Source organism: Bos grunniens, chromosome X (genome assembly GCF_055505025.1).
Source record: "Bos grunniens cultivar Pamir isolate PY7600 chromosome X, Bosgru_T2T1.0, whole genome shotgun sequence".
Lineage (NCBI taxonomy): Eukaryota > Metazoa > Chordata > Mammalia > Artiodactyla > Bovidae > Bos > Bos grunniens.
Window position 1 is genome coordinate 111,777,866 of NC_141194.1, and position 27,546 is coordinate 111,805,411.

A 27,546-nucleotide genomic window follows, 5' to 3' on the forward strand; every position below is an offset into this window, starting at 1 on the left:
CCAGCTGAGGAAGGAAACATTTAAGCTTTATGGTGCCCAAAGCTTCCCAGACATTGTCTCTTTTCTTGGAAAAACCTGACCCACAGTGTATCTCACAACAGCAGAAGAAAGTGAGGCTTCAAGAGCTCACACCATACACAAAAATAAACTCAAAATGGATTAAAGATCTAAACGTAAGACCAGAAACTATAAAACTCCTAGAGGAGAACATAGGCAACACACTCTCCGACATACATCACAGCAGGATCCTCTATGACCCACCTCCCAGAATATTGGAAATAAAAGCAAAAACAAACAAATGGGACCTAATTAAACTTAAAAGCTTCTGCACAACAAAGGAAACTATTAGCAAGGTGAAAAGGCAGCCTTCAGAATGGGAGAAAATAATAGCAAATGAAGCAACTGACAAACAACTAATCTCAAAAATATACAAGCAACTCCTACAGCTCAACTCCAGAAAAATAAATGACCCAATCAAAAAATGGGCCAAAGAACTAAATAGACATTTCTCCAAAGAAGACATACAGATGGCTCACAAACACATGAAAAGATGCTCAACATCACTCATTATCAGAGAAATGCAAATCAAAACCACTATGAGGTACCATTTCACGCCAGTCAGAATGGCTGCAATCCAAAAGTCTACAAGCAATAAATGCTGGAGAGGGTGTGGAGAAAAGGGAACTCTCTTACACTGTTGGTGGGAATGCAAACTAGTACAGCCACTATGGAGAACAGTGTGGAGATTCCTTAAAAAACTGGAAATAGAACTGCCTTATGACCCAGCAATCCCACTGCTGGGCATACACACTGAGGAAACCAGAAGGGAAAGAGACACGTGTACCCCAATGTTCATCGCAGCACTGTTTATAATAGCCAGGACATGGAAGCAACCTAGATGCCCATCAGCAGATGAATGGATAAGAAAGCTGTGGTACATATACACAATGAAGTATTACTCAGCCATTAAAAAGAATACATTTGAATCAGTTCTAATGAGATGGATGAAACTGGAACCTATTATACAGAGTGAAGTAAGCCAGAAAGAAAAACACCAGTACAGTATACTAATGCATATATATGGAATTTAGAAAGATGGTAACAATAACCCTGTGTACAAGACAGCAGAAGAGACACTGATGTATAGATCAGTCTTATGGACTCTGTGGGAGAGGGAGAGGGTGGGGAAATTTGGGAGAATGGCATTGAAACATGTATAATATCATGTATGAAACGAGTCACCAGTCCAGGTTCGATGCAGGATACTGGATGCTTGGGGCTGGTGCACTGGGACGACCCAGAGGGAGCGTATGGGGAGGGAGGAGGGTTCAGGATGGGGAACACAGGTATACCTGTGGCGGATTCATTTCGATATTTGGCAAAACTAATACAATATTGTAAAGTTTAAAAAAAAAAAAAAAAAAGAGCTCAGAGAATAATATGCGATGATAGAGAGTAGTAGCCCTACAACTCAAACTTCAAGCTGGCCGGAAGTCAGTGTTTCTTAAATAAGACCAACATGTGCTGTTGTATCTGATCTGACTCACCTTTCCTGGAAGATGCATGCCTGCCTTAATGACCTTTATCTTCTGACAGGCTACCATAAGCAGATTAAGTGTAAGGAGGATAAATTCACAAACTTTTTGGATTGATGAAGATGGGCCTGGGTGTTTTTTGCTTAGGACACAGTAAATACAATCTTTAATCTTAGTCACTATTAGTTACCATACACATCTATAACCACAGCATTTCCCCTCCCACCTAGACCCTGACCTCTCCACCTCAATCCCAGGAGGAGGATCACAAGCCCGTGTGCCCCAATGAAAGAAAAGTTAATGTGTGGCATTATCAAAAGCATGTACTGATCATTCTCAAGAGTGGTAAGGAAATACCAACAGGTACTATAAAGGTTATGGGCATTCATTGGAAAAGACCCTGATTCTGGGAAAGATTGAAGTCAGGAGAATGGGACAAGAGAGGACGAGATGGTTGGATGGCATCACCAACTCAATGGACATGAGTTTGAACAAACTCAGGGAGATAGTAAAAGACAGGGAAGCCTGGCATGGTGCAGTCCATGCGGTCACAAAGAGTTGGACACAACTGAATGACTGAAAATAACAACAATGAACATTTAGGCAAAAAAAAAAAAAAATAGACCCTTGGTCCTCAGTGCATTTGAGAGTCAATTCAGAACATGGACTATGGAACCAGACTGGCGGGATTCAAAACTCCTTCTTCCCACCCACCCAGTGATCCTGGGCAAGTTACCTCTAGGTTCAGTTTCCTCATCTGTGTGTGTGTACGTGTGTGTGCACGCACATGCAGGCACACACACGTGTGCTCAGTTGTGTCCGACTCTCTTCATGTGCCCATGCACACGCAGGCACATGCACACATATGTGCTCAGTTGTGTCCTATGGACTGTTGCCTGCCAGGCTCCTCCGTCCATGGGATCTTCCAGGCAAGAATACAGGAGTGGGTTGACATGTCCTCCTCCAGGGAAATCTTCCCGACCCAGGGATTGAACCCATTTCTCCTGCATTACATGTGGATTCGTCACATTGCACCACCATCTGGGAAGCCCCTTCCTCATATGTAGAATGCAAATAATAGCATCTAACACAGACGCTTGTAGTGAGGCTGAAAGTGTATACCAGAACCTGCAAGGACATAATTAAGTGGTATGAAGTGTTATCACTGATTTTAATTTAAATACAAGGAACAAAATCATGCTTTGCCTATGAGATATGTGTATAAAATGACTATAAGCTGGCCATACTGGTATAACTTGGAGTAGAATGTGTTTCTCAATCAACAAAGTCTTATTTCCAGCAGAGAAGGGTGTTAAGCCAGGCCTGAAGCATTTCAGGTCAGACGCAGGAAATTGGCAGCCTTGTTCTTTCATGAGACGGAGTCATCAGGGTGGTATTCGATCCCTGGGTTGGGACAATCCCCTGGAGAAGGAAATGGCAAAAACCCACTCTGGTATTCCTGCCTGGGAAATCCCATGGACAGATGAGCCTGGCTGGCTAGTCTATGGGGTCGCAAAGAGGCGGGGCATGACTGATCACACATGCATGCATCAGGGTACAGGCTGTAAATGAAAAAGAAAGAACTTCCAGTTTCTCAAATCTGAAGAGCCACTGAGACCCTGCTTGAGTGAAAGGTGGCTGAAGGGAAGAGGTCAAGGCATAGAAGACTGATCCAAAGGCTGAGGATCACAGGACGACTTGGGTGAACAGTCAAACTGGCACAACCAATCATTCTGACTGCAGTAAATGAAACAGATTTCAAGGAGATGAAGAAAGTGGTGGAACACTGCAGAAAATATCCCAGCAGCCAAAGCCCAAAATAAGGCATCTCCAGCACTCTGACAGTCTATATAGAAAGAGGGAATGTAGCTACCAGTTATTTCATTAGAGGGAGAAAATGACAGTCTTAGAAACAGCCTGATGAGAAGAATTTTAAATGAAACAAAAACTTAAGATGAAAGGCTTAAAAAGAAGGTTAAAAAAATTCAACCACTAAGAGAGGCAAAAGTTGGGGGACATGACTGATTTTCAGAAAAATCAGTACTCCTTGGGAAAATGGCTGATTTGGAGTCTGGACCAGGAAATAGAATAAGATACGCTTGGAACAACTTATGCTGGAAAGCAAGAAAGGTATCACAGACTACTAGGGCCTTGTAAGAAGTATGCAGGAGATAAATATAAACTGAGCATGGAAAAGAATACTGCCTTCAATGGATTGAAACAAATACATTCAGATCTACAAGATCTTGCTGATACTTGAAAAAGGAAAAAAAACTCACTGGTTGTTAAGGCATTAAATCATAAATCAGAAAAATGATAAAAGGGAAAAAATCAAGCCTTTCCCCTCTCCTTCCTATACATTCTTTTTTTTTTTTTTTTTCAGAAGACCCAAGTATTTCATGAGGGCAAATTTATTTCTTCTTTTTTGAGAGTAAATTCTTTATAGATAGAATACCAACTGGTAAATGCAAGAGGAATGATAGATTTAGATCATCATTTTGTGACCCCTAATGAAATAGATCTAGGTTATAACTCACAAGGATGCTACAATTATCAGGTGAAAGGTAGATAGGTAAGTTGACCCCATCGGAACCCACTAATCACTCTTGGTATCTCAAAGAGGGACACATTCAGGCATCACATCTCTAATGATGTGATGCAACAGATTATACACAGTAATACCTACCAAGAATGCTCACTCTTAAGTCTGAATCTAATCAAGCTGCTACATCTCACTGCCAGATTACAGGAAACATGGAACATAAACGAACAAATCAGATAACATTACAAGTAAGAAGTGACCCCAGAAGTGGACATTCTACCTGACAAATGACCTGCTATCTCCATCACATGAAAGGCATGAAGAAAACAAGCAGGGGAAGGGGGTTGTTATAAAATAAAATAGATTTACAAACCTAACAACCAAACACAATGTGTGGACCTTAATTCCTGGTTGCAACTAATCATAAATGAAAAGACATCTCTGAGAAAAATTAAATATGGGAATGTTAAGGAATTGTCACTAAAATTTTTAGGCAAGAAAGGCACAACGTTTTTTAAGGAACAAAGTCCTTATCAGAGATGTAAACTGAAACACTAATGAATGAGATGACATAATATTTAGGATTTTGTTTTAAAACACACTGCTACTGCTGCTGCTGCTGCTAAGTCGCTTCAGTCATGTCCGACTCTGTGCGACCCCAGAGACGGCAGCCCACCAGGCTCCCCTGTCCCTGGGATTCTCCAGGCAAGAATACTGGAGTGGGTTGCCATTTCCTTTTCCAGTGCATGAAAGTGAAAAGTGAAAGTGAAGTCGCTCAGTCGTGTCCTACTCTTCGCGACCCCATGGACTGCAGCCTATCAGGCTCCTCTGCCCATGGGATTTTCCAGGCAACAGTACTGGAGTAGGGTGCCATTGCCTTCTCCTTTAAAACACACTAGTCCCCCACAAAAGAAAAGTGGGGAAAAAAGAAATAAGTCAAACAAAATTTGAAAAATGTTAATAGCTGCCAAAAGTAGGAAGTAATTATCTTATTCTCTCATAATGTCCACAAAACAAAGTTAAAAAAAAATTAAATAGTTTTGATGTAAATTCAATCTGTGCTTTATCTTACCAGTGATTTTTTAGGAGGTAGTTAAGGTCCTCCCCTAAAGAAAAATCTAGTCATTCCACTTAGCCTAAAGAGGTGCAAAGAGTCTTAATCAGCTTGCATTCTGAATTCAAAATGACAATAAGTGACTGAACCAAGGACCCAGGAGTTCTATGGTAAAAACCCAATGTCAGCTTACCTTTTCCCAGTAAGAGACAGCCTACAAGGCACCTGGGTTGGGCAGCACAACCCACAAAGAGCTCATCTGATGACAGTTGATGGCAGATGGTTAAGATCTGTGAGAGCCCAAGGGAGCATGGGCAAGGGCCAACCAGATTTCCTAAATCAGATCTTCGTCAATACAGAAATTGCAAAGTTTCCTACCAACTTGTGTAATGCACAAAGCTACTTTCTTGCCAGTGGTAATGAATCTGTGCTAACTTGTCCCTATAATCACTCACCTGTAATTTGGAAGTACAGCTCATGACATACAATACTGAAGGTCCACAGAAAGAGCTACACCATGCATTGGTATCACTGCCCTAACCAAGGAGCTAACCACAAGACCCCAGGTGTTTACAAGTCACCCACTGGTTTGATACATACTACTTGTGTTTTTCTCTTTCCTTCAAACACTTCTATTATGGACTGAATATTTGCATTCCCCCAAAAATAAGATGTTGAAGCCATAAGCCCCAAGATGATGGTATTTGGAGGGCCTGTGGGAGGTAGTAAGGGTGAGACTAGGTCATGAGGGTGGTGTCTCCATGATGGAATTAGTGGCCTTATAAGAAAAAGGAGAGAGATCAAAGAGTCAGAACAAAAAAATTCTAAAATTTATATGAAAACACAAAAGACTCCAAATAGTCAAAGAAGTTTTGAGAGAGAGAACAAAGCTCCAGGTATCACACACCCTGATTTCAAACAATTTATATCACAAAGTTACAGTCATCAAAACAGTATGGTAGTGGTACTAACACAGACACACAGATGCCAGTAACTATATCAAAACAGTATGGTACTGGCACAAAAACAGAATAGAGAACTCAGAAATAAACCCATGCTTATTTGGTGCATTAATCTATGATAAAGGAGGAATACACAGCAGGAGAAAGACAGTAGGAGAAAGACAGTATCTTCAATAAATACTGTTGGGAAAACTAGAAAGCTACAGATAAAAGAATCAAACTGGACCACTTTATCACATCATATACAAAACAAACTCAAAGTGGATTCAGTTCAGTTGCTCAGTCGTATTCGACTTTTTGCGACCCCATGAATCACAGCAAGCCAGGCCTCCCTGTCCATCACCAATTCCCAGAGTTCACTCAAACTCACATCCATCGAGTTGGTGATGCCATCTAGCCATCTCATCCTCTGTCATCCCCTTCTCCTCCTGTCCCCAATCCCTCCCAGCATCAGAGTCTTTTCCAATGAGTCAACTCTTCGCATGAGGTGGCCAAACTACTGAAGTTTCAGCTTTAGCATCATTCCTTCCAAAAAACACCCAGGGCTAATAAAAAATGGATTAAGGACTTACAAACCTAAGATATGAAACCATAAAACTTCTAGAAGAAAACACAGGCAGTACACTCTGCTATCAGTCTTAGCAATACTTTTTTGGATCTGTCTCCTCAGGTAAGGGAAACAAAAGAAAAAATAAACAAAAGGGACTACATCAACCTAAAAGGCTTTTTCACAGTGAAAGAATCCATCAACAAAATGAAAAGGCAGCTTACTGAATGGGAGTGAGTAAATGACTTGCACATGATATACTCAACAAGGAATCAATCTAATATATGCAAATAACTCATTCAACTCAACATCGAAAACAAAATAACCCCATTTAAAAAAATTGGGCAGAGGACCTGAAGGGACATTTTTCCAAAGAAGACATGCAGATGGCCTGTGCAGATGGCCAACAGGCATATGCAGGGATACTCAACTTCACTAATCATCAGGGAAATGCAATTCAAAACCACAATGAGACATCACCTCACACTTAGCAGAATGACTATCATCAAAAAGACAACAAACAACAAGTTCTGGTGAGGATACAGAGAAAAGGGAATCCTCCCATACCATTAGTTAAGGTTATAACTGGCACAGCCACTATGGAAAACAGTATGGAGATCCCTCAAAAAATTAAAAATAGAACCACCATATGATCCAGGAATTTCACAGGTGGGTATTTATCCAAAGTAAACAAAAGCCCTATTTGGAAAAGATATATACACCCCTATGTTCACTGCCATGCTATTTACAATAGCCAAGATATGGAAGAAAGTGAAGTGTCCACTGACTGATGAATGGATCAAGAAGATGGGGCATACACATATAATGAAAGATTACTCAGCCATTCAAAAAATGAATTCTTGCCATTGGTGACAACATGGATGGGTCTAGAGGGTATTATGCTAAGTGAAATAAGTTAGAGAAAGACATACTGAATGATCTAACTTACATGTGGAATCTAAAAACCAAGACAAAATGAAAGTAGACAAAGATACAGAGAATAAACAAGGGATGGGGGTGGCACAAAACAGGTGAACAAGATTAAGAGGTATAAGCCTCCACTTATAGAATAAATAAGCAATGAGGATGTCATATACAGCATAAGGAATATGGTCAATAATACTGTAATAACATCATATGGGAACAGATGGTAACTAGACTTACAGGTCATCATTTTCCAATGTATGCAAATACCAATCAATCAGTATGTTGTACAATTGAAACTAACATCATGTTGTATGTCAACTATATTTCAGTTTAAAAAAATAAAACAGAGAGAGAGGGAGATCTCTTTTCCTCCACAGGCACTAAGGAATGGTCACATCACAACACAGAAGGAAGGTGGCTGTCTACCGGCCAGGAAGAGAGTTCTCACCAGAAACTAAATATGCTGATACCTTGATCTTGCACTTCTCAGCCTCCAAAACTGTGAGAAAATGTGTTTCTGTTATGTAAACCACCAGGTCTATGGTATTTTGTTATGGTAGCCCGAAAAACTAACACATATTTCACCTATTTTTCTCCTTCTTCCAAACCCTTTCCAACTCCTTTGATGGGGAGGTTCCACAATCACAAAGGTGGTTCCAGTGCCAAAGGAGAGAAAACAGTTGAAACTTATGGTTTTCCAATGTTGGAAAATTTTACAATCTTCCCCAATTAAAAACAAAAACAAAAACAAAAACTGGCCATGTACTTATGAAATGTGTTTGGAATGTCCCAAGGAGAGCTAAGGCAGTATTAGAACCAAAGAAGGGCTAATCAAGTACACCTTATTTTAGGTAACCATATTCAGAATAAATAATTAGAGTAAATATGTATTTTGGCAAGGTACACTACAACATCATCCCAGGCACGGGGAAACACAAGCCTCTATGCAGATGAACACTCCAGATCAATTTACACAGAAGCCCTGGGTAATCCTCCTCACAGACTGCCTGGCTGCCCTCATGGTGTCAGTATCCTGTGCAGTGAAAAACCAACTGTCATGGGTAACAGGAATACAATTTGACCTACTTTCCCCATAAACTCCTGGAAAGTCACTAAGTCAGATTTTTGTGTTTACCGAGCTATCACATTTTGGGGACACATTTCCTCCCTTTCTTTGCACGCAACCTTGTACTCCACACATTAAGGTCATTTTTGGGTAATTCCTAAACTCCCCTGGTCATTTGACCTAAAGATGTCCTATTACTGCTCAGCTAATCCACGAAACACCCTTCTGAGGTAGGTCATGGACAGTTATCTCTACGTGGAAAGAATTCTCCAGCTCAGAAAGGCCAAAGACTCAACGTCAGTTCAGACCCTTTCCTGCCCAAAGGAAGCCATACCAAACCCAGTGTTTCTCCCTAACTCTCAAGTTTCACAAACCTATCTTTCAAGAGTTGAAAGTCCCCCAGCAAGATAATTTAAGGCAGACAACTAAGACTTATTTTTTAAATTACAGACCAAAATATCTACCTTGTGGTACTTTCATGGTAAAGTCTCCTTAATGATGCCAGATTTTTAAAAGCTAAGTGAAACCTCTCAAAGGTGCCCAAGGCCCTGGTGAGCAGGAACACCTGACAAGTCAGCAGGGGCTGCTGAGTGACTTATGATCCCAGGCTGTCCCGCTTTTCTTCACCACAAAACATGTCTGACCTTCTCAGGCCATTAGATGTACTTAGAACCAAAGGAGGGATACTCCTCCATCAGAAATCCTTCCGAACACACCAGCAGAAGTCAATATTTAAGATTCTGGGGCGGGGGGTGGGGGGTGGGGGAGGGGTCGGCGGGGGGGGGGGGAGGGGTCGCCGAGAACTAAGTGCTGCCGACTGGGGAGCCCAGGAACTAGAGCTCGCCCCAGAACTTCCAACTCTGGCGTCTGTCCCTCGGCCCTGGCGGGGCAAGAGCCAGTGTAGGTGCCAAAGCTTAGTTCTCGGCGACGCCCCCAGAATCTTAAATATTCACTTCCTGCTGGTGTGTTTGGTAGGCTCCTGGTGGAGGAGCGTCCCTCCTTGAGTTCTAAGCCACTGTCGGTGCCCAAAGTTGCAACTAGGCGTCCGACAGCAGTGCACACTTCTCCTGCCTCCTGCAAACTGAGGTCCCGCGCGTGGGGCCTTGGGATCGCTGTCGGACAGGGCCCGCCATTTGGCACTAGACATCTGCAGCTCCCCCTCTGGGGACAGGCAAACGGCCCTTCTTCGGGCGATGTTCACAGTCCCGCAGCTAGAATCCAGGCACGCTTGGACGAAGTCAGGTGCACCTATGGGCGAGGGAAACCGCCACTCCGCAGTGGGCACCCCACGACCCCATCTTCCCCGGCCCCTCTTCTGCCTAGGCCGGCACAAGGGGTCCACTCCCGGCACTTCCCCTACTTCCAGATGCCCCCCCTCGGCCGCCCCGGAGGGTGGGCGCGGACTCCACGCACGAGCCTCTCACGCCCAATCTGGCCGCGCAGGACCCGGCCACTCACCCGGCCCGCAGCGGTGCTGTGCTTCCTCCGCAAGGTGAGCCCGCTCCGCAGCAGCGCTGGCAGGTCCCGCAGCCTCGGCCGCGGAGGCACCGGCAGCTGCTCGCCGTCAGACTCGCGCCCGCTGGGGCTGCGGCATAGGGCGCCGTCCGCCGCCGCCACGGCCGCCACCGCTGCCGGGACCCGGCTCTCTCACGGTGGCTGCATTTTGACGGAGCCCACGGCCGTCCTCATGCCCTGACGGCGGCTCTGGCGCCGGCGGCTCTTTCCCGCGCTCGCCCCCGCGCGCCGTCCGTGCCTTCGCCAGGCAGCAAAAGGGCGCGATGGCGGCTCGGGCGCTGGGCGCGCTGCTAGCCGCTGCCCATTGGCTCGCACCGCCCCCGCCAAGCTCAGTCCCGCGCACTTCCCCCGCCCAGCCCACGTGAGCCCGGCCCCGCCCCGCCCTCTTCGCGGCACACCTCAAAGTCCGGACCTGACCGCTGCAGCCACTCCCTGAGCCTTGAGCACCTTCTCTTCCACCGACGCGGGATTCCCAGAATCCACCACCAAACCCACTCGATGGCGTGGCCCATTCCCCTACTCCCTTTAGGCTGAAAAGCCCCGCTTCACCCCCTTTTCCTGTATGTGGGCCTCGACCTGAACTTAGACCAAGTAAGCTAGGAAGTGCGGAACACCACCACACTGCCAGGGTACACAAGGTGGTTTTTTTTTTTTTTTTTTTTCTTTCCTTCATAACCTGGCCCCAAATCGTTACCACTCTTCCCAGAAATGGTTTTCACCAAAGAACTTCAAAATAGGCACTGTATTCTGCTACAAATCAAACATCACTGAACTAGAACTGCCGCCTCACTGTCCTCTCTTTGGCACATTCATCATTAAAGTCTAAAATTTTTGTTCATTATGATAGGTGCTAGGCAAAACAGATGCAAATCTGGTGACCTGGAGGTGATTCTCTGTGAACAAGTTGGAATCTGACCTTCCTTGAAAGCCTAATGCATGTGATAATTGTGCTTGGTAAAGTGTAAAGGCCTACTGTGGTGTGAATCATTGTTCACACCATTCCAGGAGGCAGGAATAGTGGAGCCCTGGCAGCGAGACTCTTCCAACAGGGCCTTAACCTTCACCTCCCAGATCAGTCTGTCTTCAGGAAGGGGCAGCCACTGTTTTTACTCCTTATCAGTAGAACACAGGACCCCTAACTTTGCCTAAGACTTGCAAGAACTAAATAAGCTTACTCACATTAGAGCATAGCAGGAATGTGTGAGCCGAAGAGCAATGCCACTGTCTAGCTCATATCAAGCAATGTCCCACCCACCCCAGGACCTTTGCACTTGCTTTCCCATCTGCATGGAATACCCCACCTCTGAAATGCTGTCCAGTACAACCCTCTGTAATGGTGGCAATGTTCTATATCTGGTTTGTAGCAACTAGTCATGGGTGACTTTTGAGCACTGGAAATGTGGCTACTGTGCCTGAAAAAGCGAATTTTAAATTTTATTCAATTTTAATTAATACAAATTAAGATAGCCACATATGGTTGTGGGATACTCTACTGGAAAGCAAAGTTCTAGAATTTCATGTTACCCTTTCTCTACGCCTTAAGTTTTTAACTGAAATGTCTCCATTTCAGTGAGGTCTTCCATGACTATGTAATTTGAAATTGTAGCCCTTCCCATCTGACCCCTGTCCTGTCTGCTTTCTAGCCCTCCAATGTTGCCATTCATTAATCTATGTTATTTATCCATTTTCCCTTTGTCCATTAAATTCCACAAGAGCCTGAAAGTCTTTTCCCTTTTGTTTAGTATCTAGAACATATTAGTCAAAGAATTAAATGTTTCTACATATGAGGACCTAGTTTTTCAAAAGGAGTTTAATCTGAATCTCCTGATTTTGCAATGTTGAAAGTTTAAAAAAAAAAAGCAAATCCTATATATGCTAACTTTGCAAAGGTCAAACAAAACCACTGTGGATATCAGATCTGATTTTTACTTAGGAGAATGACATCATTAAAGCTAAAGTTTATGTAAACACCAATGTTAAGAAAGTTTCATTGGCTATTTGCAGTAAAGGGAAGTGGGATTACCAGGAAGGTAACTCTACCAGGATTACCAGGAAGGTAACTCTAACATTTACCTAACTACAAAAGTATGTGGGTTAGAATGAGTGGGGTCAGTGGAAACCAGGAGAGGTCAGATGTTAGATATTATAAAAGAAAGCTCCTCAGGCCTTGTACACGTGTTAGGCAGAATAGAAATGTACTTCAGATGGTGATACAGATTGTATTTTACCAAGATGACCAACACAGTATCTCCTAACCTCAAGATCTTCTGAAATACAATCTTGCTACTCTCCCATGAAGAGAACAGGGTTTCTTTCTCCATCTTCTTGAATCTGGGCTAGCCCTGAGACCTCTTTGGCGAACAGAATCCAGCAGACCTAACAGTGCCAGTTTTATAAGTTGCCCTTAATTGACTGGGTAACTTTCACTTTCTGCTCTCTCAGGATGCTCCCACTCAGAGACCAGCTTCTTGTGAGAAGCCCAGTCTATACAGAGGAGCTCTGGCAACTGAGCGCTCATCCAACAACCAGCATAACTGCCAACCATTTGGAAGCTGTTTGGAACTTCCAATCCAGTCAAGCCTTCCCATGACCCCTGTACTAGCCCACGTCTGACCGTAACCACAGTGAGAAGCCAAAGCAAGAACTACACAGCTGAGCCCAGTCAACTCACCAAACTGTGAGAGTTAGCAACAAATTGTTTTAAGCCACCCAGTTTAGAGATATTTGCTGCAATCAGATGCAGGTTCGATCCCTGGGTCAGGAAGATCACCTGGAGGAGGGCATGAAAACTCATTCCAGTATTGTTACCTGGAGAATCCTGTGGACAGAGGAGCTTGACAGGCTACAGTCAATAGGATTGCAAAGAGCTGGACATCACAAGTGACTTAGCATGCATGCACATTACATACTACTAAATGACCAGAATACATGGTTCAGAAAACTGAAAATTATACTCCTTTATGAATTAAAAAGAAAAAAAGGAAATTTATATTTCTATTTGCATGTGTGTGAAGAAACATAACGTTTCTTGCAAGTGGTTGAAATTGGCTACATGAGGAAAGGAAAGAAGGGAGATTTTTTTCAAGTATAAATTTTTTTCTGTTTTTTTTTTTTTTTAACATGAAAACATACTACCTATGCAAAAAAATTGTTTAAAAAACTGGCTCTGGATTTAGAAAAGTTAGGTGGTAGGGGGAGCTGATTTGAGAGTTTTGTTTACATAGCAGTTAAACTCACTAAACTAGAAGCCCCCACACACACCCCACCCAGTGAAAATCTGACCAGCAAGAACAAAGGATGAGCTGAAGCCCAAGAGAAAGGACAGGAGCGATGGTGATGCTGGGGTCCAAATATCTGATTGTAATGGATGGAACTGGGCTGGAGTGCTCAGAGGACAGAGAGGAGCAGAGACAGCCCACCCCTTGCTACACTGGGCCCTGGAGCACACACAGCATGCAACTTTCCAGTCCTTGTTGGATGGAATTTGAAGCAATGACTCACCTTAGTTTTCCTCTTTTAATTTTTGTGGTCCATGTGATTATCCAGAATGCCAAGGAAAGCATCTATCAGCTGGGCTTTCCCTTGTATTTTCCCCCTCCCTGTGTACCTACTTATTTCCCCATATATGTACACTGTGTCTGTTGTACTCTACAGAGTCTCCTAACCCTTGGTGCAGAGAAGGCAATGGCTCCCCACTCCAGTTCTCTTGCCTGGAAAATCCCATGGACGGAGGAGCCTGGTAGGCTGCAGTCCATGGGGTTGTGAAGAGTCAGACACGACTGAGCGACTTCACTTTCACTTTTCACTTCCATGCATTGGAGAAGGAAATGGAAACCCACTCCAGTGTTCTTGCCTGGAGAATCCCAGGGACGGGGGAGCCTGGTGGGAGGCCGTCTATGGGGTTGCACAGAGTCGGACACAACTGAATCGACTTAGCAGCAGCAGCAGCAGCAACCCTTGGTGAGTCTTTCTTGGTGCCCATCCCTTCCCAACATCCCTTGTTTTAATTTTGCCTGCATTTGAGATGTTGTGTATTTCTTTACCAGCTATTTGAAATAGAAAATTTAAATACAGTTTTGCCTCTCTATTCAAACCTGCTAACACTTTAATATATAATGAGCAAGAAGCATTGGATGGGACCTTCCCAAGGACTAAGGCTGAAGTGGGAGATCAGAGGCAGAGCTTGCACTTGAAAACCCAGTACTGCCCACCCTGCCTCAGCTGAGAATGCCACACAAAAGTTTGTGCTTGATACTAATACTATTTTTATGTTTGCTTATGGAATGAATATGCAATTGAGATAAAAGTCACAAAATAATAAAACATGTTTCAAACCTAAAAATGTTAAGCCTTTCTCATTTTATTTTAGTTTTCAAGGATCACAAACAGGACGATCTGCCATCAGAGGGTTCATGACAAACCTGTGTGATGCTGTGCTATTATTTGTGTAGTTTATCACCTGCTATGCATCATGCAGATATTCCCCTCAGGAATGACACATGTTTTTCTTACACTATTTGCATTGGTGGCTCCAACCAGAGACTGGGTGATAAGGGTGGGTGCCTGTCTTTGTAAGTTTGTCTTCTATTCTTTACACTCATAATCTTTAAACAAAATCTGTCTGTTCATGCCTTTTCATATACCATTGACAATTATCATGCTGGAAATTTCCTTTTTCTAGGTCAAGTGTGCACGTTTACCAGGACCTTAAGTATTTAGGACACTGGTTAAAAAAAAATTCTTTGTGGTCAAATGCCCAAGAAGACACAAGGAGAAGGCAATAGGAAACCTAACTTGACCAACAGACAGCAAGGAAGCCAAGCCAGTCTTGTAATGGAAATCTACTTCTCCTTGCACAGATTCACCAGTACCCCTCCTGGAGGTCTTGTATGCTCTGCTCATTGGGATTAATTCTTCCTCAGGTAAACCTCAGAGTTTACCTACAACTATGAATCTACTTTCACCACTTCTCTTATCACAGTTAGCCTTGTATTTGAATTGTGTGCATGCTAAGTGGCTTCAGTTGTATCCAGCTCTTTGCAACCCCATGGACTGTAGCCCACCAGGCTCCTCTGTCCATGTGATTCTCTAGGCAAGGATACTGGAATGAGTTACCATCCCCTTCTCCAGGGGATCGTCCCAACCCAGGGATCGAACCCATATCTCTTACGTCTCCTGCACTGGCATGCAGGTACTTTACCACTAGAGCCACTTGTGCATATAAGACCTAGATGAGGTTATAAAACCTTGGAGGGCAGAGATGACTTATTTTTGTATTCCCCTTTACTGTCCATTGCACTGCCTAGCACATCATAGATGCTATGTCACAAAATGCATACATTAATGAATGCTGGATGGATTAACAAATGAATGAACAAAACTCTGATTAGCCAAACACTGCAATCCTAGGTTGAGGAAAGTCAGTCAGAGGTCTTAGCAGATGCAGACTCTCGAAGGCCTCAGGAAAATACATTACCCCAAGAGTGCTGGAGGCTATACATGGACTCCAGATGGTGGCATGTACAGATCAGTAGGAAAGAAAGATGATTTTAGCATCAGTATGTAGAGTGCTTTATAACAGGGAGACCCTGAAAGCTGGGCAGCCAGCAAAGCAGGTTACAGAATCCCAGGCATGAAGTATTAGCGTGATAATCCATATAATTGGGTTAACAGAAACTTCTGTGTTTTCCTTATACTATTCACATCTGTGCATTCTGTGCATAGACAGTGTATTAAAAAGCAGAGACATCACTTTGCCAACAAAGGTCCGTCTAGTCAAAGCTACGGTTTTTCCAGTAGTCATGTACGAATGTGAGAGTTGGACCAGAAAGAAGGCTGAGTGCTGAAGAACTGATGCTTTTGAATTGTAGTGTTGTAGAAGACTCTTGAGAGTCGCTTGGACTGCAAGGAGATTGAACCAGTCAATCCTAAAGGAACTCAACCCTGAATATTCATTAAAAGGACTGATGCTGAAGCTGAATTCCAATACTTTGGCCACCTGATGTGAAGAGCCTATTCATTAGAGAAGACCCTGATCCTGAGAAAGACTGAAGGTAAAAGGAGAAGTGGGCAGCAGAGGATAAGATGGTTAGATAGCATCACTGACTCTGTGGACATGAGTTTGATCAAACTCTGGGAGATGGTGAAGGACAGGGAAGCCTGGCGTGCTGCAGGCCATGGGGTTGCAAAGAGTCAGATACAGCTCAGCGACTGAACAGCAACATTCTGTGCAGAGTTTCCATGCTAATTAAATGAGATGATGTTTGTAAAGCTGTTTGCAAACTTCAAAGCACTATACCTAGAGCACTGCCTTTCTGTAGGGGTGAAAGAGAAGGGACAGATGAGATGATGCCTTGGAGAAAGCAGAGCCTGGACCAGAATGGCAGGAGTGGGAAAGTAAATAGGGTGTCAGAGATCATGCCCAACCAGAAGACAGAGACCTTTGACAATATGTTTCTTCCCGTCTTTGAATGTAAAGCGTTTGTAACCCTGATCTAACCAGGCACAGAGTAAGCCATGAGAAAATCTGCCTTAGTGCATTCTGGCAACATTGTATGAGTTCAAATTGGCATTTGAAGATCTGGATGAGAATATACAGATGTGGGGCTAGAGAAAACTCAGAGCAGGAAGGTCTCCTAAGTCCTTAAACATAAAGGAGGTTTTCTGAAGAAAATGACAGCAAGCGACAAGGCTGTTGTTTTCATATATCTGGAATATACAGAGGAGAAATTGGATTCATTCTAATCGGAGTTAAGACTAAAGATGAAAACTACAGAGTAATATTGCTTCTCAACATAACAAAGACTTTTCTATCCATTTAAATCCATGTTTAACTTAAACAGTCCGTGTGTGTGTGTGTGTGTGTGTGTGTGTGAGTCGCTCAGTTGTGTCTGACTCTTTGTGACTCCATGGACTGCAGCCCGCCAGGCTCCTTTGTCCATGGGGATTCGCCAGGCAAGAACACTGGAGTGGAGTGCCATTCCTTGTCTAGTATTCTTACCCTTGCAAAATGAGGGGACTTCATTCAATTTCATTTTATCAGATGCATGGTTGGATTCAGTGAGCTAGAACATTTCATCTGACTCAAACATTGGGTTTTTTCACTGGCCCTAGTGAATACTGAGGTGGTTATGTAGAGCAGCGTAGAAGGCAATGGCACCCCACTCCAGTACTCTTGCCTGGAAAATCTCATGGACGGAGGAGCCTGGTAGGCTGCAGTCCATGGGGTTGCAAAGAGTCAAACACGACTGAGCGACTTCACTTTCACTTTTTACTTTCATGCATTGGAGAAGGAAATGGCAACCCACTCCAGTGTTCTTGCCTGGTGAATCCCAAGGATGGCAGAGTGAAGTGACTCCGCAATTGAAGTGACTTAGCAGCAGCAGCAGCAGCAATCTTGATTACAGCTTGTGCTTCATCTAGCCTGGTATTTCACATGATGTACTGTTCATATGAGTTGAATAAGCAGTGTGACAACATACAGCCTTGATATACTCCTTTCCCAATTTGGAGTCAGTCCATTGTTCCATGTCTGGTTCTAACTGTTGCTTCCTGACCTGCATACAGATTTCTCAGGAGGCACGTAAGGTGATCTAGTATTCCCATCTCTTTAAGAATTTACTACACTTTTATGGAATCCACACAGTCAAAGGCTTTGGCATAGTCAATAAAGCAGATGTAGATGTTTTGCTTAGAGAAGGCAATGGCACCCCACTTTAGTACTCTTGCCTAGAAAATCCCATGGGCAGAGGAGCCTGGTAGGCTGCAGTCCATGGGGTTGAGAAGAGTTGGACACAACTGAGGGACTTCACTTTCACTTTTCACTTTCATGCACTGGAGAAGGAAATGGCAACCCACTCCAGTGTTCTTGCCTGGAGAATCCCAGGGACGGGGGAGCCTGGTGGGCTGCCGTCTCTGGGGTCTCACAGAATAGGACACGACTGACACGAATTAGCAGCAGCAGCAGCAGATGTTTTGCTGGTACTCTCTTGGTTTTTCTATGATCCAACGGACGTTGGGAATTTGATCTCTGGTTTTTCTGCCTTTTCTAAATCCAGCTTGAACATCTGGAAGTTCTCAGTTCACATCCTGTTGAAGCCTTGCTTGGAGGATTTTGAGCATTACTTTGCTAGCATGTGAGATGAGTGCAATTGTGCAGTAGTTTGAAAATTCTTTGGCATTGTCTTTCTTAGGATTAGAATGAAAACTGACCTTTTCCAGGTCCTATGGCCACTGCTGAGCTTTGCAAATTTGGTGGCATATTGAGCGCAGCACTTTCACAGCATCATCTTTTAGGATTTGAAATACCTCAACTGGAATTCCATCACTCCACTAGCTTTGTTCGTAGTTATGCTTCCTAAGGCCTGCTTGACTTCACATTCCAGGATGTCTGGCTCTAGATGAGTGATCACACCACTGTGGTTATCTGGGTCATTAAGATCTTTTTTGGACCTATAGAAAGCTTTAAATAGAGGTCAGCTCTTATTATTGTTAACTGTTGTTCTAGGGTTTAGTCAGTGTGGGAGTTTGCCTTTGGGCCTCCAGTATAAGTCAGAAAGATCCCTTGGAGAAGGGAATGACAACCCATACCAATATTCTTGCCTGGAAAAAGGCCATGGCCAGAGCCACCTGGTGGGCTACCGTCCTTGGGATTACAAAAAGAGTTCGACATGACTGAGCAACTTAACACTTTTTTTTTTTTTTTTTCCAGTTACCTCCCTTAGAAAACAGTGCTAATGGGGCCAAGGTTGTCTGGGGCATATGGGGAGGCAGTTAGTTTTGCACTGCTCCAAAAGCATTTCTTCAACCCTGTCTCAGTCAGGCCATCTCATACACCTGTCATTATTCCAAAAGCATACCAGGAAAACAGTCTAGGAAAGCATTCATTGACGAAGGGGTTGGTGGCATCTCTTTTGTAGACCAGGTACAACCATTTCTAAAAACAAACACAAAAAACCACCTCCAATCTCTGTTGTACTAAGGATTTGTGCCCAGTGCACATTAAATCCAAACAAACTCTATTCTATCAGAGATTAGGTTGAAGACAATAAAATGCCCCTCCATGATAACACTGTAGACAAGATTAAGGGCAGGAGAGAGATATTAATACATTTACATACATGAATTTTATATTTATAGTTATAATTATTCTTCAGCTAATAATAACCTAAGTTAACATTCCCTGAACAGACAGGAACTAATTGCAAGAGAAGAGGAGGAGGGTGGTAAGGTGTGGGCTGCCAAGATTAATCCAGGAGGCATTTTTAGTTTGTACTGTGTAAATCCTACACAGGATGATGGAGATTGGTCTCCCTTGAGAACTGCATAACCACAAAGTGGCGAGACTCAGGGTGGCACCTCTTCTACTCCTTTCCCTGCTGTAGCACAGAGGCTGGAAACAGGGGCCAGACCCCCCAGTTTCAAATTCCACATACAAGCAAGTCACTTAATTTATCCAATTTCAGTTTCCCCATGTGAAATTCCTCCTACCCAGGGTTGTTGTGGGGATAAACATATACAGGACATGCTTAGCAAAGGGCCTGACATACAGTTAACATTCAAAGCTAGGCATTTATCAGTTCAGTTCAGTTCAGTCGCTCAGTCGTGTACGACTCTTTGCAACCCCATGAATCGCAGCACACCAGGCCTCCCTGTCCATCACCAACTCCTGGAGTTCACTCAGACTCCCATCCATCGAGTCAGTGATGCCATCCAGCCATCTCATCCTTTGTCGTCCCCTTCTCCTCCTGCCCCCAGTCCCTCCCAGCAACAGAGTCTTTTCCAATGAGTCAACTCTTCGCATGAGGTGGCCAAAGTACTGGAGTTTCAGCTTTAGCATCATTCCCTCCAAAGAAATCCCAGGGCTGATCTCCTTCAGAATGGACTGGTTGGATCTCCTTGAAGTCCAAGGGACTCTCAAGAGTCTTCTCCAACACCACAGTTCAAAAGCATCAATTCTTCAGCATTCAGCTTTCTTTATGGTCCAAATCTCACATCCATACATGACTATCGGAAAAACCATAGCCTTGACTAGAGGGACCTTTGTTGGCAAAGTAATGTCTCTGCTATTTGATATACTATCTAGGTTGGCCATAACTTTTCTTCCAAGGAGTAAGGATCTTTTAATTCCATGGCTGCAGTCACCATCTGCAGTGATTTTGGAGCCCAGAAAAATAAAGTCTGACACTGTTTCCACTGTTTCCCCATCTATTTCCCATGAAGTGATGGGACCAGATACCATGATCTTTGTTTTCTGAATGTTGAGTTTTAAGCCAACTTTTTCACTATCCACTTTCACCTTCATCAAGAGGCTTTTTAATTCCTCTTCACTTTCTGCCATAAGGGTGGTGTCATCTGCATATCTGAGGTTATTGATATTTCTCCCAGCATTCTTGATTCCAGCTTGTGCTTCTTCCAGCCCAGCATTTCTCATGATGTACTCTGCATAGAAGTTAAATAAGCAGGGTGGCAATATACAGCCTTGAGGTACTCCTTTTCCTATTTGGAACCAGTCTGTTGTTCCATATCCAGTTCTAACTGTTGCTTCTTGACCTGCATACAAATTTCTCAAGAGGCAGGTCAGGTGGTCTGGTATTCCCATCTCTTTCAGAATTTTCCAGTTTATTGTAATCCACACAGTCAAAGGCTTTGGCATAGTCAATAAAGCAGAAATAGATGTTTTTCTGGAACTCTCTTGCTTTTTCAATGATCTAGCAGATGTTGGCAATTTGGTCTCTGGTTCCTCTGCCTTTTCTAAAACCAGCTTGAACATCAGGAAGTTCATGGTTCACGTATTGCTGAAGCCTGGCTTGGAGAATTTTGAGCATTACTTTACTAGCATGTGAGATGAGCACAATTGTGCAGTAGTTTGAACATTCTTTGGCATTGCCTTTCTTTGGGATTGCAATGAAAACTGACCTTTTCCAGTCCTGTGGCCACTGCTGAGTTTTCCAAATTTGCTGGCATATTGAGTGCAGCACTTTCACAGCATCATCTTTCAGGATTTGAAGTAGCTCAACTCGGATTCCATCACCTCCACTAGCTTTGTTTGTAGTGATGCTTTCTAAGGCCCACTTGACTTCACATTCCAGGATGTCTGGCTCTAGGTCAGTGATCACACCATCGTGATTATCTAGGTTGTGAAGATCTTTTTTGTACAGTTCTTCTGTGTATTCTTGCCACCTCTTCTTAATATCTTCTGTTTCTGTTAGGTCCATACCATTTCTGTCCTTTATCGAGCCCATCTTTGCATGAAATGTTTCCTTGGTATCTCTAATTTTCTTGAAGAGATCTCTAGTCTTTCCCATTCTGTTGTTTTCCTCTATTTCTTTGCATTGGTTGCTGAGGAAGGATTTCTTATCTCTTCTTGCGATTCTTTGGAACTCTGCATTCAGATGCTTATATCTTTCATTTTCTCTTTTGCTTTTCACTTCTCTTCTTTTCACAGCTATTTGTAAGGCCTCCTCAGACTGCCATTTCGCTTTTTTGCATTTCTTTTCCATGGGGATGGTCTTGATCCCTGTCTCCTGTACAATGTCATGAACCTCCATCCATAGTTCATCAGGCACTCTATCTATCAGATCTAGTCCCTTAAATCTAATTAATTAAAGGTCAGTCTCTCTTCTTTTTTTAATTGAAATATAGCTGTGGTGCTAAAGAAGGCTCTTGAGAGTCCCTTAGATTGCAAAGAGATAAAAACAGTCAATCCTAAAGGAAATCAGTCCTAAATATTCATTGGAAGAACTGATGCTGAAGCTCCAATAATTTGGTCACCTGACTAAAAGAGCTGACTCACTGGAAAAGACCACGATGCTGGGAAAGATTGAAGGCAAAAGGAGAAGAGGGTGGCAGAGGATGAGATGGTTAGACGGCATCACTGACTCACTGGACATGAATTTGAGTAAACTCCAGGAAATAATGAAGGACAGAGGAGCCTAGTGTGCTTCAGCCCATGCATCGCAAAGAATGGGACATGACTTAGCAACTAAACAACAACAACATAGTTGATTTACAATGTTGTGTTAGTTTAAGGTACGCAGCAAAGTGATTCTGTTTTATATACATCAATTCTTTTTTCAAGTTCTTTTCCCTTGTATTTTATTACAAGATATTGAGTAGAGCTCCCTGTCTTATATAGTAGGTCCTTGTTGGTTACCTGTAGTTGTGGTGTACCAGCTTAGTTTCCCTGCACCACGTGGAATCTTCCCAAACCAGGAATCGAACCAGTGTCCCCTGCATTGGCAGCAGATTCTCTTCCACTGGACCACCAGGGAAGTCCTGGGCATTTTGTTTAAAGGGTCAAGAGATTGATCTTTGACATAGAAAACAAACTTGTGATTACCAAAGGGGAAAGTGTGGTAGTGCAGGGTAGGGAGGGTTGCTAATTAGGAGTTTGGGACTAATATATACAAGTATTTTAATTTGTTTTCTGTGTCAAAGATCAAGTTCTTGACCCTTTAAACAAAATGTGCAGAATGGTTACCAGAAGTAGAAAGAATATTGTCTCTCTGGGTCTCTCTTGAGTTCCCTGTCACCTTGGCGCCTGGAAGGGAGAAGGCGTGTTTGTTTCCCTCCTCCAGGGAAATGCAAACATGAAGGTAAAGAGGTTAGTTACATGGGTATTTGACCTGGAGGGCTCAGGGACAGAATCACTGCAGGAAAGAAGACAGAGTTGCAGAGTTCAGAAAACAAGAGCAACATTGGATCTGGGCAGAAAGACAGAGGAAACTCAGCAGGTGTAAATTGGTCTTTCCTTTTACTCTGACACAAGGTCAAAAATGTAAATGCAGTTGTTACTGGGCACCTGAGACCTCGTGTGGGTGAACTGAGATTATCAAGTTTTGCATCACCTTACTTACAGGGAAGCATGAAGTCGGATTCCTGTTTCCGAATCTCATGAAAAGTGAACTTTCAAATCAGGTACGGTTAACCACACTGAGGAGAAGGCAATGGCAACCCACTCCAGTACTCTTGCCTGGAAAATCCCATGGACAGAGGAGCCTAGTAGGCTGCAGTCCATGGGGTCGCTAGGAGTCAGACACGACTGAGCAACTTCACTTTCACTTTTCACTTTCATGCACTGGAGAAGGAAATGGCAACCCACTCCAGTATTCTTGCCTGGAGAATCCCAGGGACGGGGGAGCCTGGTGGGAGGCCGTCTATGGGGTTGCACAGAGTCGGACACGACTGAAGTGACTTAGCAGCAGCAGCAGCAGCAGCAGCAACCACACTGAGGGCAGTTTCTCAACAAGACTAACAAAATGCACTACCTTCATGCACAAGTTTCACTATTTCAATATTCTGGACTTATAACCAGACATGGGAATAATAGGTCCGTGGAGCCTTTGACTATTAATGTTTCTCCCTAAATCGGCTTGGAGAAAAATCCTGCCCTTAGTCAGTATGTGCAGGCTCTGGACTGAAATCCTGGTGGGCTGAACAGAAGAGCACATTTAGCTAATGATTCTTTTCACCTCTCTCTTGACATGTGGACTCCTGAGAAATACTGTGGGTGAATTTTATGACTGACACTAATTTATACAGGCTTTAAATGGGGCCTTTTCTGCCTTACAGCCTCTCCTCAGGAGAGTAAAGTATTGAAGCACAGCAAGACAGTATCAACTCGAGTCCAAATTCAGGGGAAGGGGTGCCCGGGGAAATCTCACTTGGACCAAGTGAATGGCCGTGGATAAGTTCGCTGTTACAGGACCGAATTAAGATGTCAGCACATCAGGGTACAGGCTGTCCTTCCAGTGCCAGAGAGTGCCAGCCCTCTGCTGGGAAACAGCCAGACACTCACTAACAAGAGAGAGGCTTAGATGCTCCTCAGACAAACACGACAGGAGATGGGACAGGAGCCTAGAGACAATAATTAGCAACTAGAAGCCAGTGGACCAGGGCGGAGGTGAAAGGCAGTCCAGCTACTTGATTTTGTTTACCTTTTGCTATTGACATCTGAAAAGCTTCACACTGCTGATCCTCATGCTTGAATCTACAGTGCTTGATTGGCCTATTCATGCAGAAATGATCATTTTGAAGACTTTATGCTTTTCTTCTATGTTCCCTTAATATGAGCTGCAGGCATGGGTTTAGCTCGTACCTAGACAGCCTCCAGTCTGGTGTGGGGGTTCTTGGAAGGAATACCCCAAAGGCTTAGGCCAACATGTCAGGGAAATTTGGAGAGGGAGTCCCTGGCACCATGCCGCTGGGACGCACAGGATGTAAATTCCTGCCACTTGCTATGGATACTCGTTCAGTTTTTCCGACTCTATGGACTGAAGCCTGCCACGCTCCTCTGTCCAGGGAATTCTTTAGGCAAGAATACTGGAGTGGATTGCCATTTCCTACTCCAGAGGAACTTCCTGACCCAGGGGACTTGCTACAAACTCAGGAAAGCTCTTGAGCATTTGCATTTGCTTATGAAACCTGCTCAAGACTTGAACAAATGAAAAACAATGTGAACCCTGCCCATGGGTTATTTATCCCAGCAGCAAATGCTCAGGATGTCTGCAATTCTATTATCACAGACGCCCTTGTGGACCTCAGGTTCTTTTTCTCTGAATTTAAATGAGCCCTGATGCCTTTCTGTCTGTCCTCTGAAGGCATATTTTTGAATGACAGAATCATCTTGGAGGCTCTGCTCTGGGCATTCCATGAGAAGGCGGGGACGCCAGCTCTCATGCCAGGGGTCAGCCGCCTACAGCCCATGGGCCACATGCAGTCTGCCTCTTGTTTTTTAAGTAAAGCTTTACCAGAAAACAGCCCTCTACATTTTTTGTGGATTGTCTATGACTGCTTTCAAGCTACAACAACCAAGTTGAATAGTTGTGAGACTGGCCTGCATGGGCTAGAATATTCTCTAGACAGTCCCCTATAGAAAAATTTCCCCGTGGCATGGCCCTTTCTGCGGATGTCACTGACTTGGCAGCGGGGGAGGATGGAGGAGGAAGTATGAACTCAGTAGTTTCCTTTTCCCTTTCTTGTGCCCAAGGATCCCCACTTTCCAACTCTTCTCACTCCTGCCACGGGAATCTTTGGCCCTCAGGTTCACAGAGTGAATTATACTCTTGAATCCACAGCCCAGCATTCTGGGTGGGTGCCAGATTCTTGCTTGCTAGTTTTACTTTATTTCATTTAACCCCTTCGTCTCCAGCCCCCTCTCCTGTGTCCCCTCACTCTTCCTTCCCATAGGCATGCCACTCAGAAGTGTCTGATATGCATTAAAAGAAACTTGTAACTGTTAGTCGCTCAGTCATGTCCAACTCTTTGTGACCCCATGAACTTCAGCCCACCATGCCCCCCTGTCCATGGGATTATTCAGGCAAGAACACTGGAGTGGGTTGCCATTTCTTTCTCCAGGGGATCTTCCTGACCCAGGGACTGAACCCAGGTCTCCTGCATTGTAGGCAGATTCTTTACCATCTGAGCCTCCGGGGAAGCCCTGATACTCATGGACCCTTATAAAAGGTGTAATGTTGTTGATTGTGTTTATGTTTTTAACGTACATAAATGATACTGTTACAAATCTCATTTCATTTTTTTCCCACTGAAAATCATCTTCATTCAACACCACGTTGTTGATGTCTATGCTTTTCGTGTACATCTACTTCACCATTTCTAATTATATCTCAACAATTTGGGGGGAAAAGACAGTAGATTCTTTTCTCAAAAAGTGGAAACCTCTGGTATATGAGTTCTTCATAAAACTTGTGACATAGTATCTCCCCAGAGAAGATAGAATTTTTGAAAAAGAACTTGCCACACATAAAACACAATAGGGTTTACCTTAATCAATAGGGTTGCTGATTTTTTATCATCCCTGGTGTCAAACTTAGCTCTGAGGGCCTATTTCTGATAAATATTCCACATATTTTGTGCTAACCACTCCCAATATATCCCTACAAGCCCATCTGTGGTTAGCCATTCCCAACCCTATACTGCCTATATTGGGTTTAGGGTGAAAACCAAAGGTTAGGAGTTTCTCAGAAAATAGAAACTCAGGTAGGCCTATCCTTAAATTGGCAAGAAAAAGCCAGAACGGTGTTAGTCCCCAGCAGCTGCTGGATCAGCTCCACTGTACCCCAACTGTGAGAAAAACCCATCGGACCATGTTCCCTCTTGCATTCCCTCATTATACACTCTGTTGGGAGGGAAGGTTTGGTTCAGAAGCCTCCTCAACCCTTGGGCTCCAAAACATCTCAAGGGTTGGATGGTGAACTAAGCAGAGAATTTGCCAGATAAATGGTGTTTGATCTATGATTTTGTGTTAAGCTCAAGGGAAGAATATTCAACTTTGACGAATCATTGTTTCCATAATATACGGTAAATAGTTTCCTTGCTAACATTTTGATCATGCTTGTCGTGAGAATTTATACTTTTTGTGTTGCTTTTTATATTGTTAGAAAAAAAAAAAAGAACTGTGTCTTTTGATGTATGATACATATTTAATATGAGTGTGTGCATATGTGCTCAGTCTCTTAAGTCATGTCTGACTCTTTGTGACCCCATGGACTGTAGCCCGCCAGTCTCCTCTGTCCATGGAATTTTCCAGGCAAGAATACTGAAGTGAGTTGCCATTTCCTTCTCCAGGGGATCTTCCCCATCCAGGGACTGAAATCACATCTCCTTCAGCTGCTGCATTGGCAGGTGGATTCTTTACCACTGAGCCACTTGGGAAGCCCATCTAATATGAGAATAGGCAATAAAAGATAGACTAAGGATTTGCATGTACGTTTATAGTAATATTTGAATTATAATATTAAAGTTATCATACTCCTAATAGAGATCCAGAAAGCTTTTGTAGAGTATTTAATGTACCACTTAACCTACCCCCAAATTTTAAGGCCTTGCTAATTTACATTTAGAGCAGTATATACTGAGAAGAGACAGTGGTGAATAGAAAAGGGGAATGATTTGCTGCAGGACGTGATGGAATGATGTTTTTTACTGGCCCAGGGCTTTAGGCACTAGAGAAGATGGCGACGAGAGACTGGAGCACAGAGGTTCAGCACAAGTACAACTGCTTCCTAAATTACCCCTATGGAGTCCAGACCAATGCCAATGGCAATTCTGTTAATTAGAGAAGGGCTCCTGACAGTCCATAACTCATTGCTTTTGTACCTAGTGGCTCAGGGCTTCCCTGATGGCTCAGACGGTAAAGTGTCTGCCTGCAATTCAGGAGACCCGGCTTCGATTCCTGTGTCGGGAAGATCCCCTGGAGAAGGAAATGGCAGTCCACTCCAGCACTCTTGCCTGGAAAATCCCATGGACAGAGGAGATTGGCGGGCTACAGTCCATGGGGTCACAAAGAGTCCGACACAACTGAGTGACTTCACTTTCACTTTTTCAGTACTACCTTGAACTCAATTTCCTAGACTTACAATTGGAACAGAGGACCTGT

At 43.7% G+C, this 27,546-nt stretch overlaps 1 pseudogene across 1 annotated transcript in view; it reads right to left on the minus strand.

The window, feature by feature from the left end:
* Positions 1-10,469, minus strand: part of LOC147341168 (pyruvate dehydrogenase E1 component subunit alpha, somatic form, mitochondrial pseudogene) — a 105,241-nt pseudogene extending 94,772 nt beyond the window's left edge. Inside the window, exon 1 of the transcript XR_015158388.1 lies at positions 10,092-10,469. The product of XR_015158388.1 is annotated as a pyruvate dehydrogenase E1 component subunit alpha, somatic form, mitochondrial pseudogene (transcript). The remainder of the gene's footprint in view (positions 1-10,091) is intronic.
* Between the last annotated feature and the right edge of the window lie 17,077 nt (positions 10,470-27,546).